General features: G+C 39.8%; 1 protein-coding gene and 1 long non-coding RNA gene across 19 annotated transcripts in view; both read left to right on the top strand.

Annotated features, from left to right (window-relative positions):
* RBMS3 (RNA binding motif single stranded interacting protein 3) overlaps window positions 1-20,354 on the top strand; it is a 1,727,904-nt gene that overhangs the window by 121,187 nt on the left and 1,586,363 nt on the right. The gene's annotated exons all lie outside the window — the stretch shown is intronic.
* Window positions 1-20,354, top strand: part of LOC121478553 — a 120,090-nt gene that overhangs the window by 734 nt on the left and 99,002 nt on the right. The window lies entirely within an intron of this gene.

The raw sequence follows: 20,354 nt of genomic DNA, 5'->3' as shown, positions 1-20,354 counted from the left end.
TCCTGAAAAATAGTGTTAAAAGATAGTATGATTTCTTTTTTCCCCTTTTTTGCTCTTTTTACTCTTTTCCCCTCCCACCCTCCCTCTCTCCTTCCTTTCTTTCTTTCTTGGAAGGAAATGGGTTTGGTTGGTGGGAAGTTTGGGCTTGGGGCCTTGTGTGTGGAACATAGAGTTCTGTGACTATAAAAGTTTAACTTTCAGATCAGAGTGATATGGGTGGATTATAACTGTGGGGATATTTTTATTCAAGAAATACTATAACTCTGAGCTACTTAGGTCTGGATAATGGCTATAAACTGCAAATGCTCCTTATCTTAATTTGTATGTGTTATTGAGCTATGTTGCTCAACTCTTTGGAGTGGCTATTTGGAGTGGCTACCAAGTATCTTTCAAAGAATGAAATGCGTTTTAGAGAAAGAATCAGATAAATACAAGAACTGAGATGCAGTTGGACACCTCAGTTAAAAGCCTCTTGGGTAAGCAGCAGATCCTTGTTCTGTCCAAATTTTGGTATAAAAAGGGAGTTTAGAATAAGTTCTAACCTCTCTCTAATGGAGTTTAGAAAAGGGAGTTTAGAACTGAGTAGATGGAAAGATGGGGGTAGTAGGCTGAAGGAAGATGCTTGGTAATAGATTAGGAACAGGCAGTTTTTGGCATCCAGCATTAGATCCAGCATTTAGAGCACGTTTATTATTTATGTTCTTGTGCCACTGTGTTCAAGGTTGGGACTTACAGTAAAGTGTCCAGTGGCTGCCCTGGGATTAGTTGGAGTGCCTGACTTTATAATTCCACTATGACTGGAGAGTACATCTGGATGCTGTGTTGCTGAGGCAGTCAACCAGTGAATGTCCACTACATGTGCAGTTTCCACTTAGGAGCAACTGCTGCTAACAACCACTTCCACCTGTCTGAATTTTCCTGTAGTTCTTTCTGGTGCTGATGCCCTAATTCACCTTGTACTCTTTCATGCGGTCAGTAGGTCTGTGGCATAGTCAGCTGCCATGTTGCAGGTGCTTTGGTTTTCCAAAACTTTGACCTTCTTGTGGCAGGCCACAATCTCAGCAGCTGTTGAAAATTTCTCTGTTGACTGGTGCTATTTTCCTCCCAGTTTTCCTGTTCTTTATCTCTTATATGCCAAAAAAGGCAAGGAGAGAGACAAGAAAGAACAAGTGATATTACAGTTTAAGTCTACATCTGTAAGATCAAAACACAGCACAATTTATAATGATCTTTATATGCTGAGCTTCTCTTAGCAATTAGTAATGTAGTTTTATCCCTCTTCTTATTTTCTGTAACACTCCTACACACACACACACACACATGCACGCGCATATACACACAATAACGTGATTATGAAACTGTCATCAAGGTGATTTTTTTTTCCTCCAGCAAGGAAATCTGATCAGTGCCTTTGTAAGTCTATGCTCATGGATGGTGTTGAGTATGATTGTGTGGTTGATGAATACAATGGAGAGGCTGGCATGGTGTTTCTCACATATCTCTTTGAGGTGCTGCAAAGATAACTTTGACATTTTAATATAGTGTCAATACACATTATAATTCAGAGAGCATTTTGCGTAATGCTAGGCACATAATAGGAGGTCAATAAATTCATGTTCCTGATTGATGCGGCACCTGTAGTACGTAATTATTCATCTTTCAAGACAGTGATTAGGACCTAGCTGGTAATAGGAATTTTGAAATACCATAATTTTGTTAGAGTTGGTTCCTTCTATTCTTTTGCCATACTTGAACTCCTTTAGTCATAGCTGTGAGTATAAAACATTCTCTGAGTGAGGATATGAGGCAAAGGATATGACTAGAAGGCCCAGGCTCTGTCACAATGTCAGGTCTAAATGGTCATATCAGGCCAAACTCTAAGCTACAGTAGAAATTCTTGCATGTGTCCCCCAAATTCATCGGTCACTTACAGAGCGTGGCTCTGGTTTTGTAGCCTGTTATCCATTTATTTTCTCATGATTTTCCTTCAGATAACTCTTGTTCTAATTTTCAGACATGAGCGTGTGAACCCACATCTCCAGGAATGGGGCTCTGATAGTTTTAAGCTGAGAAAATGGAAGCTCTTGGTAAAAAAGAGATGTTGGCTGTTGGAAACCTGCTATCATGGTGGTTATTTTAATTTTTTATCACTTATTTATTTGAGAGTGGGAGTTTACACATGAGCAGGAGGAAGGTCAGAGGGAGAGAGAAAGAAAGAATCTCATGCGGACTCCTCCCTGAGCACTGAGTTTGGTGTGGGGTTGACCCCACATGACCTTGAGACCTTGACTTGAGCCGAAATCAAGTCAGATGCTTAACTGCCTGACCCACCCAGGTGCCCTCATGGGGATTATTTTAATCTCCTACCCACAAATGAGTCTGGTAACACTTTTTCAGTTGCTAGTGATAGGAAACCGAATATAACCAATAACCAATTCAAGAGAAATGAAATGTGTTAGCTCATATAACTTGAAATTCTGGGGTAGCACTGGCTTCAGGCTCAGTGGACTTCAGAGCTCAAATTAGATTTTAGTTTCTCTTTATGTCTTGGCTCTGCTTTCAGTGCATTTGCTCTATGCACACACAGTGTCTTCCTTTCCGGTCACAGATGGCTGCCAACGTTTTTTAGGAGGACTTTTGAAAGTTCCAGCAGCCTTACTAGTTCTGACTGGGTTGTGCATTCATTCACGGTTGATTCACTATGGCCACAGTGAACGTCAAATCGTAAGTGGTTCAGGTTTGTGTTATACACTTTGTGCCTGGAGTTTGGGTTTGTAATTCCTCTCCACCTACCTCCAAGTACATTCCTATTGACATACTGTATGTATCTTATCTTTTAAAAATATAATATAATACAGATGAAACAGTAAGACATAATAAAACATTAAAGGTGGCTGTCTCTTGAGTGGTATTGTAGGTGACTTAAATTTTTTCGTTTTTATTCTTTTTGTGGTTTCTAAGTTTTCATAGGTGAGAGTTTAATATTTACTAGTAGAAAATTTATCTTAGCTGTAGTTACAACTTAGTAGTAAAAAACTATTATTGCATTCTTTAGGAAAATAAGATTTTTTCTCCTACCTCTTTATTTGCATTTTTTATTAGAAAATCTTTCTCTCAGATAAGTCAAATATTGCTTATGCTCTATCATTTATACATTATTTCTTCAGTATGCTTGGAATCTATCGGTATATGGCATAAGGATAAGACTGATTTTCTTCGAGATTAGCATATTTTCAGACTATTCATTTAAAAACTCATTCTTGTCCATTGATTTGGATAGTTTGTCATTTTATGCTTCAAAAGAAGGGAAAAGATAATCCTGCCAAAGTTCTAGAAAAATTCTGTCATTGACCTTCTGTTAGCCAACCACACATGGCCAAAGGAGAGAGAAAGCAAAAGTGAAGATTTAGGAAAACAGGAAAGAGCCAGCTATTGTTCCCTGCCTAGAAAGTCATATGGTTCCTTGGAAGGTAACACCACTTCCAAAAAACAAGTGTCTATAGTCATGTGAAAGTCCATTGTCTCCTTTCCCCAACTCCTTCCTACTGGAACACCTGTTAATGTAGAGAAAAGCAGTTAGTTAAACATGGAAGCTGTTTCTAAGCACTGTGGAGTAATCAGTAAATAGCCCACCCAAATTTGAATCTTGTCCCAAGTGGCATACTTCACAGATACAGAATTCGAGGAAAAATATTCTTTATTTTGGCCCATAAGGTGGCCTCTGTCTGTGCATAAACCAGACAATTATTAGAAGCACATTGTAATTGTTCACGTACTTAGAGAGAACACATTTTAATTTAGCCAAGAAACGTTTATATTTCAACATGTGACTCATCATTTTGGAACAATTTTTGGTATGGCCTTAAGAGGAAAGATTTTAATGTAATACAGGTATGAAATCTTGTGAACAATTAAAAAGAAACCTTCCTAGCATTCCCCATAGCAGTGACCCCTGAAAGAGAAGTTGCAATGAACATATGTTGGCGATACAATCTGGGAGAATTTTTAAAGGCTTGATGATCTTTCAGTTACTATGTTAAAATCACACATGGAACCATCCCTGAAGTTATTTCAATTTTAGAAGTACCATTGAGGTCAATAGGAATCTTGCTTGGGAAGGACTGCATTTTTAAAGATAATATTAAATATTTTGTACTTATACAAGTCAAGCATATTGTGGAATTTGGCCAATAAAAGACTGTAGAGTTTCATTTCTAAGTTCTGTTGCAGTAGTCCTATTCCAGTCCACCATCATCCTAACTCCATTTTCTTAAATTACTTTTCATGCAAATATCTTTTCAAAGGACCAATTGCATTCAATGTCATGTCTCCATCACTTTATAGAGGATAAAATTTTCCATGAATGAGCTAGAGTTTTCTCTCTTGAGATTCGTGGACTGAATGAGGCCATCTGCATAGATATGTTTAGCATCTATTTAGATGTTTTTAGAGTCTGTTTAATTGATAATCAAGACTCAGGCCTGTTGATTAACAAATTAGTTTCTCTTTTAGTGAATTGTGTTCCCCACGCTAAAAAGCAAAATTCCCCATGCCAAATCTCAGAATTCTTAGGAAATTGTGTACTTGAAGTCAGTTGTCATGTTTCTTTTGAGATTCTTTGATAAAGTATCTAGTGCATGTTAGATGCTGACTCTCCTTGGGAATTAGAAGTGGAGATAGGCACTTCACGTCTGAGATAGGCATGCTGGAGTGAGTTCATGATTATATTCCATTTGCTTTTCTGGTTATAAAACTGGAAACTGGAGTGGAGCCCATATATGGGACTGGTGAAAATTATTTTATAAATATTCCATTCCTCTTTGTTTTTGTGCCCAGTTGTCCTGCCAGGTTATTGCCTCCATGTTGAATTTTCTCCTTGCTCTCCTATTTCATCATTGGGAACACACGAAACACTTTGTATTTTGCTTATTCTTTTTTTTTTTTTTTTCTTTTTGTCATGAGGTGCTACGCATTCCTGAAAACAAGGTCATTGTGCTATTAACAGAACATTATTTGTCTGTTGTGGGTACTCAGTAAAACAAAACAAAACAAAAAAACCCACAACAAACCCAAAGCAAAACTAATTCCACAAAATGCATTATTATTTGGGTAAAAATGATTTAGTATATCTTATTCCAATTAAAATTATGCCCAGAAGGGTACAGCATGACGTGAAGTCTCATCTGGGATGTGGAAGACATCTGGTGGACCCATTGTGACCTTGAGGCAAAAATCCCCTAGGAATTTTAAGAAAATCTCTGGAGGATACTGGGCTTTCCAGGGATCTGGGAAAAGAAGGTGGTACCAATTTTCTCTAAATCAAAAAGGAAAGAATGGGTGGAAGAATGAGTAGGTAGATATGAAGAGAGAGGCCACAAGCAGAAAGGCATTGCTTGGTGAATTCAGACTTCTATAGCCTACATTTTCCATCTCTACAACCAGTGGTATAATTCTGGCCAGTGTTATCACAAGAAAAATAAGGAACTTGAGAGCAGTTTGGAAGAGACTTTTAGAGGCTTCCTGGTTCAAAGAGGGTCTGCATGAACCCACTCAAACAGCCAGTGTGTGTAAATGTGAAGTCCTCTTGGGATCCAAGCAGTAGAGTAAATGGATACTGCACATCTCTTGCTTTCTTCATTCCAAGGGGACACTTCCCTTTAGGGTTCTATGTATTAGCCACACCTTCCAGTCCCCAGAGACAGACACAGACAACAATACTTCATTTCTCTGCTCGCTCTTAAAACCCTCCTCTCCAGCCAATTTCCTCAGAAACACTTCTCTCTTTGGAGAGGATGGAGGATGCAATTCATGTCAATTAATTTGATAAGGACACTTGATGACTCATTTTGGTCCTATTGGTATATGAGATATATATATCTTCCCAAAATATTGGTTTCAGTGATTTTTTTTCTCTTCTTTTATTTCTTGTAGGCTTATCACCAAACATCACTAGAAGTCAACGAGCTTAATTCAAATGCACATGTGAGGAAGATCTCCATGTGGAATTTTAATTATCCTACCTGGGAACAGTATATTCAAACTTTTTATTAATAGAGAAGATTTTGGGGGCTTACCTAGTGCTAAGGAGGGTTAATTCTTGACAAAGGAAATGTAAACAAGTACTTAGTGTGGTATTTGTGATCTTTTTTGGTCTTGCACAGACTAGTTGTTTCACCTGGGTTACTCTTATAATGGACCCTTGTCATATCCTGCTTGTGTCCTCAGAGGCACCTCACATCCTTTTAGGACACACAGTAAACACTGCATAAACCCATCTGGATTCCATTCAGCCATGAAGGCAATGCTTTGATAACGTAATGTATAATCTCCTTGCCTAGCTCTTGTGAGAGTCTTGTGTTGAATCTTGAGTATAAACTCCTTGAGTCCATGAATGATGTCATTTCCTTATCAATTTTTAATTGCATGCATCTCCTAGACAGAGCTTTTGGTGGATTGGTCATATAATGGAGAAATAGGTAGAACAGTGTACTTGCTAAGACTCCCTAAGTCATTAGGTGGCTTGCTTGCTGCTTAGTAGACGAGTGACCTTGGAAGCCTCCTGCTCCCCTGCACCTTAGTTTATTAACTTATAAAAAATAGGTAGTTCCCGCCTGTTAAGTCTGATGGAAGGATGAAATGAATTAATATATGCACAGCTCTGAGAATAGTACATGGCATATAAGTTCTATAATTAGCACATTAGCTATTACTGTTATTAGTAGCAAAAATCTTTAGTATTTCATGTGGTATAGGTCAGGGCACATCTTTTCTTTTCATTCATGAAGTATATGCTTATTGTTTCTCTGGACAGTGACTTGCTGTGAAAACTAGAGACAGAAGTTATGAATTTAGGGTTTTCCCTGAGTGACATTAAATAACAATAGCTTTCCCCCAGCCCCTGAAAGCATCCACATGCCCAGGACTAGGGCAGCTCTGTGTTAAAAGCAAAAAGGCCTAAATTTGTCCAGGAACTCCCCACCTGCGTCCATCATTCTTTGTCTAGCTGCAGCCCGAGTGGGCGCATTTATCCATTTTGATTAGAAGGCGAATCGATAGTCAAGCATACAGATTCCCTCAGGCTCAGTCCCAGAGCTGCCTTTGGCTTAAGGCAAAGGAAAATTTTCTTTTTCTCTCTTTGTATCATTTCTTACTGCAATCAGATGGAGAGCCTTGGGGCCCTAATCCTGAGTGATATATTAAGAGAGGATGCACATTCTTCTAACACCTTCATCCCCTTCCTGTCTTTAGATTTTTTGAGGACTCCAGATCCACTGTTTGTTTGTATGAGAAAAACCTAAATAATGCCCAGAAATGTTTTCAGGAAATGTGATTTAGTGTGGCTTTAAGGACTCTTGATAGTTATAATTATTTTGACCATGTGAATTCCAGCAGGAGACTCATGTGATGAGTTTTAACAAATTTTTATTGAGCACTTACTATATTCTAGGTCCCACAGAAAGTGCTGGGGATACAGCAAGGTCACTGCTTTCCTGGTACTTATGTTTGATTGTGACAGGATAGAGGTACTGCATATTTCCATTTGCTACTTCAGCTCCAACACCTACCCTTCTCAGCTCTAATCTGCCTGGGAGACTGATCTGAATGGTTTACATCAGGAACCAGCAAACTATGGCCCACGGGCCAAATCTGCACTGCACTAATTTTTGTATGGCCTCTGAGCCAAGAATGATTTTTGTAGTTTTATATTGATGAAAAAAAGTTCCAAGACAATTTCATGACATGTGAAAAGTCTATGAAACTCAAACTTCAGTTGTAAGTAAAGTCTTATTGGCACACAGCCATACCCATTTATTTATGCACATTTATGGCTCCTTTCTGCCCTAAAGGAGCATATCCAAGGAGTTGCCAGGGACCCTATGGCTCAAAAAGCCTGAAACACTTACTGTCTGACCCTTTACAGAAAAACATGCTGATCCCTGGCCTTTGACTACTTGCCTTATTCTTGTTGAACTTGACAAATGGGGAACTGCTGGTGAAATCAGAGGACAGGGAGGAGGGACATCAGGGCATCTCTTCTCTGGCTTTCTTTCTTTGGCATCTTTGTGGGTTGGTTGAATGGGCTTTTGAAGGTCACAGCTCTTAGCAGGTCGTCCTCTAAATACAAAACCCATTCCTTCTCTGTGCTGGTCTCTGCTCCCTCCTCTCACCCCTCCAGGCCCAGGGGTCAGAATGTCCCTCATTGTTCCTAGATCCTGGGGACTGCACTGTCCTGTGCTTTTTCCCCACACACTGCCTCCAATTCTCTAATTCACCACTTTAGTAGGTGATGCTCTCACAGCCCAGTCTTGTTTGGACCCTAATGGATAAAACAGTAATAAAGAACTCAGAGATCAAAATAAGTTTAGATGGCGAAACTAAAATATTAAGTATAAAACAGAGTGAATGGTCAGGCCTCTTGTGAGGTGAAGTCTGAATGCTAAGGAGAAAAGAGAAAAAGATCTAAGGACATGCCATTTTGTGAAGAAGCAGCTGGTATAAACTTCTTGAGTGTTGAATTACAGAAAAGGGCCTGTGTAGGCCAGAGGACAGTGTGTCATCTATGATGAGAACAGCAGGAGCCAGTTATATGGTCTTCTGGGTGTGTGCTAATGGTCTTTATTATAAATGCCATGGAAATACTTAAACAAGGATGGCATGATCTGATTTATGAATATAAAAATAAAATCACTCCAGCTATTGTTTGGAGAAGGAGTTGTTTGGTGGCGAGAGTGGCTTGATAGACACCTGGGAGTAAGTGTTGGTGATTGCAGCAATGGGCAAGCCCACAACCAAAAGGCAACTGATGGCTGCTGCTCCTCTGGTGTCTCCCAGTGGAGCTTGGGAGAAGTTACCAGAGGCCTGGGATTAAGGAATGTTAGAGTTGGCGGCGGGACAGTGGTGATTGGAGTGAGGTTTCCTTAAATTTTGATACACCCTACTTAATTTTCCATAGAGAGGACATTATATTTCTTGATTTCTTTGGGTGATAATGTCTCACTTTCTGCATTTTTAATTCCTCTAAAGCTTTACAAGCCATAAGCTACCCTCTCTTCAGACAGTAAAGAATAAAAGCTATTTTGGGAATATTTCTTATATCTGGTTTCTGTGAGAGCAGAACAGGAAAACATTTTGCATTAGCACAGGCAGTTTGTGATTGTGTTTTGATTGCACCGACTGGTTTGATTTTGTTCTCTGTACTTTTCTGAATTATTCCTTTGGGTTTCTTGGTCCTCTGGTTAACTTTTGTATTCTAAGTGTTTTTAGCCACTTTTCATTTACAGCCCAGGCCATTCAAAGGCTGGTATTCATTCTCTCTGCCTATACCTCCCCTCATCTAAACACACACACACACACACGCACACACACACACAAACATGTTGCACACACACTCTCACACTCTCCTCATTCACTCACTCACTCACTCTTAGGGCCATTGTATAATTAGATCCTTGCTGGCATCTTGCTATCATTCACAACATCCTGGGAGAGGGAGATGTCCTTTAGTGGGATGGCATTGCACAGTAGCAGGAATATTTTGTTGCTTCCCTTCTTGCCCCTCTTCCATGTAGTTTTGGTTAGGCCTGTGCAGGAAATGTTGCCCTTTTCTCAGCCTGCTACTTGGATGAACAGCATGAGCCCAGAAGTGATCCTTCCCAAGCACCTTGGGCAGTTTGACAATACTTTTCCACTACTTGCTTTTAACTACTTAGAATTTTCTTCTCTCCCAGCTGGCATGTTTTACTTAGTTTTGCCAGTTTCCTGTGGCATATGTGGTACGTTTTCTCGGTAGTCGCTACATATAGCTTAAAGCAGGAACCATAAGCATAAGTACAATTCATTCATTTATTTAGCACATACTTATTGGGTGACTGTTGTGTAGCAGGCCCTGTGCTAGTGAGTGCAGAGTCTTTGTCTTCAAGGAGCACGTGATGTTGTGGGGGTGTTGGGCACCTAAGCCAATAATTATATTTCAATGTGGCAAGCGAAATAGGAAGAGGATGGTTATTATAGAAGTGGAAAAGCGTAGTGCTTGTCAGCCCAGACTCTGGAGCCAGACAGCCTTGGTTCAAATCCTAGCTTCGCCACTAAATATCTCTGTGATTCTGGGCAAATTATTTAAAGTCTCTATACCTTATTTTCCTTATGAGGAAAAAGGAGATACTGTAAAGGTTAAGAGAGCTAACATAACAGAGCAAAACAGCTGTAGGAAAACAGAAGAATGCTGGGTGTGTAGTAAGTGCCTAAATAACCATTTTCTGTTATTATTAATATCCTCTTATAATCCTCACAGGATTAAGCTTTGAAAAGGAAGATAAGTAGTTAAGTAGTTACCACTTTACGTGGTTATCACTTTACCATGGTTAAGTAGTTACCACTTTACATGGAATCTGGAGAATTTTTCAGAGCAGTTAATAAGTCAGTTTCTGGTTTGTGAGATCATTTTTAGTAACTAAAAATACAGGATTGAACCCTTGAAAGTATTTCAAAATATTTTCCCCCTTGCATTCATGCTTTTGGCTCAGACCTGAATCTGGATTGCTATGTTGCAAGAAGAAGAAATGAATCTTTTCTGTTTACTAATAGAGCCAGTTGCACTGATGCTAGGGAACATTTTTCATCATGTAATTCTGGACCTCGGTGCCTACCTTTTAAAATTAGCTGTCTTCTTCCGGGCTTTCTAAGGAAATAGGTGACTGCAAAAACTGGATATATTGGTCTTAATTCCTATTTTTCAGTGTCACACCTCCTAAGTGGCATATGCAGGGAAAGCCTTCAGAAATTCCTGCAAGTATGAAGTATAGAGAGCATAAGCATCTGGTGCCTAAATATCAGCAGCCTTTCTACAGGCCAGTAATCCCAATCTTCCAAATGTTTTTCTGGAATCATTACACTGGCTAAGCTCTTATTGACACATCCTTTTCCTTGGCATCTTGAGAGATTGTGTCTGAGGGATGCCATTGAATCCCCACCAACTAGCACATAGTAGCTGCTCAGTCATTGCTGAGTAAACAGATGAATAACTGATTTTAGTGTTTGGGTCTATCATAAAGTGTGTCTATCATGTACCCACCTAAAGAACTTTCTATTTCTTTTTCTATATCTTATTCATAGACAAGAAACTAGAATATTTTATCCCTCTGGTAGGGCCACTAAATACAGCTGTGTAGTCTTGGTGTCATGTAGAGGCATTCAGACAGGAAGACTGGTTGGCACTGAAATTCAGCCCATGCTCTGCTCAGCTGGTCATGTGCCTTCCCAAGAGGCTCCATCTAATCAAAGGTAGGGGTGCCTTTTCTCTACCTTGGCATGATAGTACTATCCTCTGGCCAATCCAAGTATCCATGGGGTGGGGGCTTTTCTCTTCTATGACAGGCATCATGTATTAACTCCTTAGCACAGAGGTGATATCTTTATCTAATGTTTGTATGGGTACCTTGCAGCCTAGTGATGGCCATGCAGTAAATTCAGCATTCCATCACTGTATTCCATGATTGCCAAAAGCATAAAGGGAATAGGAAGAGTAAATAAGTGCCTTGTTTCAAGCCTGTTGCCCAAAGTGCAGATCCATCATAGTGTTATCCTGTTCTGTCACCCAGATCCGTGATGTAGTCTGCACCTCAGAGCAGTTTGCTACTATTTTCAGATGGTTTCATAATCATATGGATAACTCATTACAGTCTTTTCCTCACTACCAGAGTGTTCGCTTTAAAAGCATCTCCTACTAATGACGAATTTTTTAGCACCATCTGTACATAGGTGAGGTAGAAGGAATTTAAAAGTAAAGGCCCCACATAATCCTAATTGCTCTCTCAGCCAAACTTTTTCAGTTCCTGCTTCCATTGAATCTGTTTTGAGAACTGCTAGCAGTTAGAAGAAATAAATGGTTTATATCTTTTCCCTGTGTATCCCCTGGTTGGCTCTGCTAATATTTAATGAATGGGCTGGAGAACTGGCGGCTGCAAATCAGCCAAGCCCTCATTGAGCTCCTACTGGGGTGTGAGGGGTACAAAGAGGTAGGAAAACTGGGCCCAGCCCAGTATTTCTGACATGCTGGTCCAGCCATGTGCCAATGGCATCTTACAAGTAACTGTGCTTCTTTTTTGGCTGGTGGTAGGACTTCCTTCCTTCCTTCCTTTCTTCCTAACTAACTTCCTTCCTTCCTTCCTTCCTTCCTTCCTTCCTTCCTTCCTTCCTTCTATCCATCCATCCATCCATCCATCCATCCATCCATCTATCCATTGATCTATTTAGAGTGCAAGCAGCAGGTGGTGAGAGGGAGAGAGACTCTTAAAAACAGACTCCATACTCATGGATGCTTAACCAATTGAGCCACCCAGGCGCCTCTCAAATTCTTTTAAAACAGTGTGGAATTTAAGAAAAAAAAAAAGATGAACATAGGGGAAAGAAAAAAAAGAGAGGAGGGCAAACCACTAGAGACTCTTAACTATAGAGAACAAACAGGGTTGATGGAGGGAAGGGAGTAGGCTAGATGGGAGATGGGGATTAAGGAGGGTACTTGTTATGATGAACACTGGGTGTTTTATATAAGTGATGAATCACTAAATTCTCCTGAAACTAATATTACATTGTCTGTTCACTATAATTTAAATAAAAAATTGAAACATTAAAAAATGAAATAAAACAATATGGAACAGATTGCTTCCATGGTGGGATTTAGCCCTTTTGCTGAGCTTGTGACTTCTGAAGCAGTTGGGTTTGGTGCAGAGCAGAGGCCTGGATTGTCCTGATTGAGAGTTGTTCCTAGTGGGCCCTCTACCACAGCAGGGTACAGACAGTCATGGCATTGGGAGGTTGGGAAGCAAGAGGCTAAGGATTAATATTGGGGGGCTTACCCAAGAGGGTGTGTGTGATTGGAAAGGGGCAGGGATGCTTGCTCATGGGACAAAGGGACAGCATCTCTTCCCAGACCCTGGGGCTGGCCCCATGCTGTGACATTAATTGCCACCTGCTGCCCAGTTGGCTAAGAACTGATCATACCAGAGTCCTGAGGAGGAGGAGGAGGAGGCGGTGGCGGCGGCGGCGGCGGCCGCGGCCCGGAGACCAGTCCAGGTTCTCCAGGAGCCTAGGAACAGTAGGAGATATATAGGTATATATGTATATGTACAGAAATATTTTTATATTTCTACGTTTATAAATACATGTGTAGAAGTATAAAAAATATATGCATACATATGTGTATATGATTGTATATCCATGTGTATATGATTTATTTTAAGGAATTGGCTTATAGAGTTGTGGGGCTGGTAAGTCTGAAGTTTTTAGGACAGGTCAGCCAGTTGGAAAATCAGACAACAGGTTGGAAACTCAGGTTTTCAACTCCGCTCCCCGCATAGTCCCCTCCAGCAGCCCTTAGGTTGTTGTCTGTTGGTAAAAGGCTGCTTTATGGTTTGCCTTTCTTCTCCCCACCTCATGCTTTTCTGTTTTGTTTCTTAAATTCTACATATGAGTGACAAGATATGGTATTTGGCTTTCTCTGACTTATTTCCCTTTGTGTTATACTCTATAGCTTCATCCACTGTGTTATGGTTTTGAGGCAGAATTTCATATCTCAGAAGCCTTTTTTAAAAAATATTTATTCATGAGAGACAGAAAGAGAGGCAGAGACATAGACAGAAGGAGAAGCAGAGTCCCCGTGGGGAGCCCAATATAGGACTCGATCCCAGGACCCTGGGGTCACAACCTGAGTTAAATGCAGATGCTCAACCACTGAGCCACCCAGGTGCCCTTCTCAGAAGCCTGTTTATGCTCTTAAAGCTGTCCATTTATTGGATGAGGCCTACACTATCTAGGCTAATTTCCTGTACAGTAAACTGATGGGAGAAGTTAACCACATCTACCTAATACCTTGACAGCAATACCTAGATTGAATTTGATTAAATAACTACTCTAGCTTAGCCAAGCTGACACAAAAAACTGACCATCGTATCCCGATTTGTTATCATGATGTTGGGAAGTAGAAAGCATGAGGTTAGGTGAGGGTGAGAATCTAGTACAGCACTTAGCACAGAGCCCCACATGATCTGTCAACATTGCATTTGAATGGAATTATTTAATTCTCAGCCAGAGAAGCAACTGTCTTGCAGTGAATAAAGTTTAAAGCTTCTGGGCTTCTGACTTGCACAGAATCCTTCCAAAGTGCTGTACCTAAGTCTGTGCTCATAACATTGAATTCTTTTTCTTGGTCATCCCTCCTTGTAGAAGCGCTAGGCCCTTTGGCAGATCAGATACCTCTTTTGGATCTACTACTGTTTCTGTGTGCCCCCTACCTGGCCACTCTGTGTCTTTGAGTCTCAGTTTCACCATTTCTGAGTCGGGAAGATATTGCTGTTCGTCTTCTGGAGTTCTTCCAAAGATAGGAGAAGAGGCTGTGCAATTATGAACATAGAAAAAAATCTAAATGCTTTCTTCTAGTTTCTACTTCTCAAAAGTGTTCTAATATTAGTTATTTTGTTAGCTAAAAAAGTAGCACCAAATTCTTGTACTCAATAAAAGGGGTAATTTAAAGTATGAAAATGTACAATTCCCCACTCACAAGTGGCATAAAAAGCTATTTTCATTTTGAATAACTAGCTTTCCAAATGCTTTACATTGGAAACATAGGCATCATGTAGCCAGGTGTATGGTATCTGGGCCCTCATTAGGTATTGCCAGAAGCCTGGCCATGTGCTGAGGGTCTCACACATGACCATGCAACCTGCTTCTTAGTGCAGCAGTGAGGCAACTGTCATCATCCCCATTTTCCAGATGGGGAAACTGAAGCACAGAGAGGTTTAAATTGAACTTACCCAAGGTCACATACGCAGCCAAACCCAAGATTCAAATCATGTACGTAGCCAAACCTGAGATTCAAACCCCATGTTGTGCTGTTCTGTTAGCTTGAGATCTACAGGTAGAAGGGTCAATAAGAGGAGCATCCCAGAGTGGTGAGGAGAACCTTTGCTTATGGCAGCCAATTTAACCCAGTAGAATTAGGTATTGGGCACTTGCTTGAAAAATGAAGTCTTCTTCCTCTCAGGGAGCCACCTCAGGGCTGTTTTGGATGGTTGTGCAGAGTGCACACTGCCCAAGGCTCCTGATCCTGGACAAGCAGAGGCCGAAATCTCACCTGTGCTTCACTATAAATAGAGGTCCCTGGTGAGGTGCAGTGGCTCAGAGAAGGCCACTTTTTCTCATTCACACACACTTCATTTTGTAGAGCTGGCTGGCCCTGGCCAGTCTTGCAGTTTCTTCCCATTCTTCTACAGTTCCTCATTCTCACCATTAACAGGCTGTCCCTGTTCCTTCCTAAACATTTAAGTCTTCTCAATTTTAGAGCCCATCTCCTTTGTGCAGATCCTCTTGACCTCCTAGTTTACCCTCTCAGCAATACTTCGTTCATTCATTCATTCATCAGCACCCATCTATTAAACATTTACTGTAGGCGCTGTACAATTCTAGGTGTTGGAATTAGAATAAGGATGAGCTCAGAGGTGAGTAAGAAAGTCTTATCAAGAAGTTAAGATTCAGGGCATGTGGGTGGCTCAGTCAGTTAGGCATATGACTTTAGCTCTGGTCATGATCTAGGAATCCCTGGGGCTCTGGGATGGAGCTGCACAGTGTTAGGCTCCACTCTTAGCAGGGAGTCTGTCCCTTTCCCTCTCTTTGCCCCTCCCTCTGCTTGTGTTCACTCACTCTGTCTCTGAAATACATAAATAAAATCTTTAAGAAAAAGTTCAGATTCATGGAGGAAAGATGATTATCAAAGAAATAGCCATAACAATAAAAAAGTTGTGTTGCATGTTCACTGTATGCTGGATATATTCTAAGTGCTTTGCTTGCATTCATTTGTTTGAAACTTCCAGTAATGCCACACGTGCTGATATGACTAATGTTCCCATTTTGTATTAGATGGAACCATGGGATTACTGTCATGATTGAGGTAGGTCAACATAGGTATAGACTAGCAGTTTAATATGGTTGAGCCTAAGAAAGGTAGACCCTATATACAGTTACATGACCAAAGCCTTTCACATAGTGGTGGAGTGAAGCTCTGAACCCAGTCTGGCTCTGAGCCGGTAGCCGTAATGCCGAGCTATACTGAGATGCTTGATAATTGGAGTGTTAGTGCTCAGAGGAGGGAGTAGTGTCATGTTTTGCCTGGAAGAGTCAGGGAGGGCTTTTTCAAGGTAGTACCTATACTCTTATTTACCATTCCTTGATTTTGTGGACTGTTTCTACCCTATGTTCTCAGGCGGAATGTAAAGGCAAATCCTCGTTATTTACTCATCTCCCGTATCACAGCTCCTGGCCCAGAGCCTAGCTCTTAGGAAGGAGTTTATAAAAAATTTTGTTTGATTAGTACTTGTACTTGTCAGTGGGTCTAAGTTTTCTGAGAGAGAAGAATGTGGAAAAAGAAGAGTACAGGACTGAAGATAATTCAAGGTTTAGGAAGTGGGAGAGAAGAAATTCAAGAAGTAACTAAAATATCAGGGGAACTAAAAGTTTCTCTGAATAAGTTATATTTAGCAATGATAAATATTAATATAATTAATAATCTTAATGTTCTTAGGCAAAAATCGGAAGTTAGGGCATAAAAAAACAAGTGAATTTGGTTTTAATTTTATTTAAAAGATTTTATTTATTTTAGAGAGAGAGAGCATGAGAGAGCACCAGTAGAAGATGGGGAGAAGGAGAAGCAAGCTCCCCACTGAGCAGGGAGCCAGGCTCGATCCTAGGACCCTGGGATCATGACCTGGGCCGAAGGCAGACGTATAACTGATTGAGCCACCCATGTGCCTCTGAATTTGATTTTTAAAGGAATAAAATTTTTACAGTACAGCTTCACATTTTCTGATCTTTCTCTCTGTTCTAGCCCAACCTTGCTGCATCAATGTATCCTTAATGCTTGGTGCCTTTATGATGCAAGGGTCATTCACGTAGGGATAAATCTCAAAAGATGCTTGGTGTCTGAAGTGTATAATTTCATGTTAGAACTGAGAAAGTAGAGTTTTTTTTTTTTTAAAGTGATCTGGGTAGAGATTAGAACAGGGAATCAAGATTTAAACACATTTTCATAATTACTTTAAGCAGTTGTGGCATCATTCCCCTGCCCTTTGTTTTTGAAGATTTTAGAGAGACACAGAGAGAGAGGCAGAGACATAGGCAGAGGGAGAAGCAGGCCCCATGCAGGGAGCCTGATGTGGGACTCGATCCCAGGACTCCAGGATCACACCCTGGGCCAAAGGCAGACGCTCAACGGCTGCACCACCCAGGCATCCTGGCATCATCTCCTTTATTCATACTTCATGAATGTTTTCTCTAAGAACATTTTTGTATGCATATAATGGTGAATCCATTGGTAATATATACATATGCTCATTATAATAATCTAAATATGCTAATTATAGAGTAGTGTGTGTTGGCAACAGGATTTTATACTTCTGCCTTCTAGCATGTTCCTACTTTTCTTGCCAATGATGGACACACAAAGTAATGACTGAAACTTCCTGTAAAATTTATTAAAAGGTTTTATATTTATGATAAAAGATTCACCCTTCAACACACCCTCTGGTAGATTTTAAATTTTCTCAAATTAGGTTAAATCACAGTAGACAACTAAAAAGCACATTGTTATTCTTTTTGAATTGAATTCAAAGCAAATCACTGAAGTTTCTAAAGTCCCCGGTGACTGTTTGCAATATCCAGACCTATGACTATCTCATTAAATGGTCAAAATACCAGTAGATATGTGGTTCTCCAGTGAGGGGAATGGGGACATTTTTGGTTGTCACAGCTGCAAGAATGGAGATTGCTAATGGAATCTAGTGGGTAGGGACCAGGGATGCTGTTACACATCATACTATGAGCAGGACAGTCTCCCCACAATAAACACTTAGCCAGCCCAAATGTCAGTGTGGCAAAATTGAAAACCCCTGTCCTGGATCATTATACAGAAAATTCTTTTATGTTAGACATGTATATATCAGGACCTTAACATTTAATGGATGGAAGAATATGTAGAAAAAGTCTAGCTTGCTTAGTGGTAGATGACTTGCATAATTGTATGCTAATGCACAAAAATGGTCATTTCATTTTTAAAAAATGACTTAAAATATAAACTTATTTGTTCAAAAGTGTATTAGCCCCTTTGCCCCATTTATTTTGTATCCAAAGAGTGTGAATTCTATTCGTAGGACTTTATTTTTAGAAGTCATGAAGAAGCCACGAAGTAGACTAAGAAGTTTAAAGTATATGTATTTTTCCTGAGTCAATAAATTGATCTTAATACTCAAAGTCTTCATAAAATTCCAAGGAGCCTTTCTGAACAATGCAATCTATTGTTTGGACAAAAAGACTTCTGCAACTGCTTTTACCTGTTGTTTAAACCTCTTTCTTAGGTTTTTCTTCTCAGACTGTCCTGTCTCATCCGCCAGCATGAGCTTTTTACACATCTCCACCAGGGCTGGAGTTCTCTTGTTTTTTATACACTGAGATTGTTTACTGGAATCATCTTCTTCTTCTAGTGGGTAAGGCCTATAATCTACAGCGTTTGGACACAATGTTAATGCGGTACCCTTTGGCATGGATCACCTTGCTTTTGCTTTCTGACTTATAATTGGGAAGCCATCTGGACATGTCCCACTGTGGTGCTCTTCAGGGCTCCCCTCTACTTTGTTTTCTGTTTGAAATTCTCCCTAAGGCTTGCATCCAGAGGAACAAGTCCACAAAGACTCCATCATTGCTCTGTACCTCACAGGCACCTCTGGTGACCTTATCCTTCACAGCTACTGTCCCTGCTGAGTGGGTCCGGCACCTGCAGAGTAGCATCTGGTCATTATGATAAGCTATGGCATAGCCTGTCAGGCCATCCTTCACACTGTTTTTTGGGAAGAGTTTTTGAAAATGGAGTAACTACCACATCTTGTCTTAGCAGGCATCTGACTAGATTTGTCTCTGCTGGTAACATGCTTACCTAGCCATTCTCTTGTATTTGTGCATGTTCCAATTATTGCTACTGCGGGCTCCCAAGAACGTGCAAGCCTGAAGTCTTCAGGTCTTCAGTACCTTTTTGTCTTTGCCTCTGTTTCAGTTGGTATCACTCAGAGGAGGAAGTCTTTCTTGTTGACTTTATCAGACTCTCCCCTGCTGAACAGAGACCCCTGGCTTGGCACAGACCTTAGCTGTGGCATTTTAAAAACACTTGATGTTTACTCTTTCTAGAGAATTCACAAGGACTACAGGCTTATTCTAGATAAAAATTGGAAAATACTTAGTAAAATAAGTAGTAACATATAAGTAACTAGAAGCTATTTATAATTTTTTACCATTTACTGTTAAAATTTTAGGCACATTGTTCTATATATATATATATCTGTGTGTAAATGGACATTTAAAAAAATCAAAACAAAGTACTGTTATTTAGCTTAATTTACTAAAAAATCTAACACCCATTTACCCATATCCTTATATAGGGTAGCATTTTTAATGACTGCATAGTATTTTAATAGATAACTGAAACAGTATTTTCACAGATAACTGGAATAAAACATACATGCACATATATCCACATATAAATACATATCTTTTTATCAATTGCTTTTGATACATGTTCATATCTGTTTTACCTTTTTCAGTATGATAAGTTCCAGCATATCTGTTCATATCTGGTTGCTTATCTCAGAAGATAAAGTCCTATAAACACAATCAGTTGATTAAAAGGTTGTGAATATTGTCTCAGACTGTACAAAATCCTCCTTGTTATGGTTATATAATACGCTATCGTATCACATCTTCCTAATCCATTGGTCTGTTGATGGACACTTAGACTGCTTCTGTATATTGGCTGTTGTAAGTAATGCTGCAATAAAGGTAGGGGTACAGAACTTGTCAAATCAACATGTTGTACACCTGAAACTAAGATAACTGTGTGTCAAATATGCTTAAAATAAAAATAAAAGAGACTGTGTGATTAATGACTGCACTTACTACTTGGATATAAATAATGAAGTTATTTTTTTGAAACCAAAAAAGAAAAGCCTGAATGTTTTTAAAGGCTTTTGATACTGCTGAACAACCTCCGAAAAGATGCTCACCACTTACTTTATTGTCTTATTCTGAGTTGGCTAAAACTTCCAGCATTTATCCTTGATTTTTTATCTTTCTTCCAATGGCAAGTTTTCTGCTTTTTCATCATCAATGACCTTATATTCCAGAAATATCTGGTATTCCAATTTTTTAAAAAGTGTTTTAATGAGGAATAGAACCTGGATTTGATCTGATCACTTTTGGGAGTCTGTCTGCATGTTCCTGTGATTTCTGTTACTGGATTTATCAGCAATGAGGAATTCCATCAA

The sequence above is a fragment of the Vulpes lagopus genome, chromosome 19, assembly GCF_018345385.1.
Source record: "Vulpes lagopus strain Blue_001 chromosome 19, ASM1834538v1, whole genome shotgun sequence".
Classification (NCBI taxonomy): domain Eukaryota; kingdom Metazoa; phylum Chordata; class Mammalia; order Carnivora; family Canidae; genus Vulpes; species Vulpes lagopus.
This window is presented reverse-complemented; position numbering and strand designations above follow the sequence as displayed.